The sequence below is a fragment of the Echinops telfairi genome, unplaced genomic scaffold (genome assembly GCF_000313985.2).
Source record: "Echinops telfairi isolate 266 unplaced genomic scaffold, ASM31398v2 ScPeMD7_7463;HRSCAF=8501, whole genome shotgun sequence".
NCBI classification, from domain to species: Eukaryota; Metazoa; Chordata; class Mammalia; order Afrosoricida; family Tenrecidae; genus Echinops; species Echinops telfairi.
The window spans coordinates 2,542,479-2,544,418 of record NW_022111363.1 but is presented as its reverse complement, the minus strand read 5'-3'; positions in this window follow the sequence as shown (position 1 = coordinate 2,544,418).

The following is a 1,940-nucleotide window of genomic DNA, read 5'->3' as shown; positions in this document are numbered from 1 at the left end:
TTCATCCCACCTATCTAGGTAGACCTGCAGAGATAATAAGCACAAAAAACAAGACAGAGAAAAACAAACCAACAAAAGAAAGCAAAACAACAAAAACCCAATGACAAAAAAAAGGAAAAGCCTGTAAATAGTTCATCTGTTTGCTGACCCCTAGGAGTGCCCTCTGGAATACCACACCCTGCCCCCAAAGTCCACTTTTGGTATTCCCTGGGGACTTTGTTACTCTGTTCCTCTTGCTGTTATGTTGCACACCTTCTGTCTCGCCTCAGTGTGGTGGGGTCAGATCAGGCACAATTCCCGCACTGTCTCCTGTGTTGTCTTCCCCGTAGCGCTGTGGGTCAGTGAGGGACCTCGTGTCTCATAGTGGAGCCAGCCATATGGTCCTCTCTCTTTTGGTTGCTCTGAGTGGGAATGTCGTCCTCAGGGCTTGGTGGGCCAGGACGTGTTCCTCTCCCTTATTTGCTCCTGTGTGCTTTCATCAGACAGTCCCTCTCCCTGAGCTGTAGCTTCAGTGTTGTCCTCTGAAGTGAATTCTTCTGCAGGGAGGGGGTGGGGCTGTCCATGTAGTTGGGATTGGGGCCGGCCCCTCAGACCTCTCTCTTGGTTCTTGGCCATTTTATTATTCTAACTTAAAATCGGGTAGAGTCCTTCCTTCAATTCTGTTTTACATTACTGTTTTGGCCCTTTGTTTTTCTACATACATTTCAGAATCAGCTGGTAAATACCTACTGAAGTAAAAGCCTGTTAGAATTTTTGAGGAATGCATTGGATCTTCGTGAACACGAAACCTTTGTTTAGGCCTATTCCTTTCATTGTGTTTTTATTTTCAGCATATGTTGTTAGATGTTGTCCAGTGGGCTGACTCACAATGATCTCACACACAACAGAAGGAAATACTGCCTGGACCTGTTCCATCCTCAAGATTGTTGTTTGAGCCCATTGTTGAAGCCACTGTGTCAATCCATCTTAATTATGGGTCTTCCACTTTTTCAATTTACCAAGCATTATGTTTTTCCTCATAATAACATGTCTAATTACATAAAATGAAGTCTCACCACCATCTCCGAAGGAGCATTCAGAGCGGATGATGTCCATCTTCCAAGATAGGTTTGTTCATTGCTCTGGTAGTTCATGGTGCAATAGTCATCGTGAACATCGTAACTCAAATACATCTATTCGTTCGTCTTCCACATTCATTGTTCAGGCTTCGCCCACACACGAGGTAAATGAAAACACATCACGGTGGTCAGCTTCACCTGAGTCCCCAAAGTGCAACCTTTGCTTGTTAGCACTTTAAAAGGGCCTTTTGCAGATTTGCTCAAATACATCATTTGACTTTCTTCGTCTCTTCTCACTTGATTTCATGACTGCTGCTTCCATGGATTTTGTTTGTGGATCCAGGTAAAATGAAACTCTTGGCAACTTGCAATATTTTTAGTCGATGTCGATCTAATCGTGAGGGCTTTTGTTTTCTTTACATTGAGGTGAAATCCATATCTAAGGCTGTAGTCATTGAAAGTTGTCACTTTCTGCAAGCAAGGTTGTCATCTGCACACTGCAGGTTAATAAACCTTCCTTCAATCCTATGCCACGTGCTTCCTGGAGTCCAGCGTTTTGGATTATTTGCTTGGCATAGTGTTAATAAGTATGGTAAAAGTATATACCCCGACACACCTTTCCAGTTTTTAAACCATACAGTGTACCCTTGTTCTGTTCATACAACCGTCTCTTGGTCTATGTACAGGATCTGCAGGAGGTACAATAGTTTGGAATTTCGATTCTTCTCAATGTTACCCATAGTTAACTAATTATGCCAAATGTCTTTGCAGTCAGTAAAACACAAATAAACATGTTACTGTCTGCCGTCAGCCAAGATTGACTTGACCACGATATTCCTTGTTCCACATCCTCTTCTGAATCTGGCCTAAATTTCTGGCAGC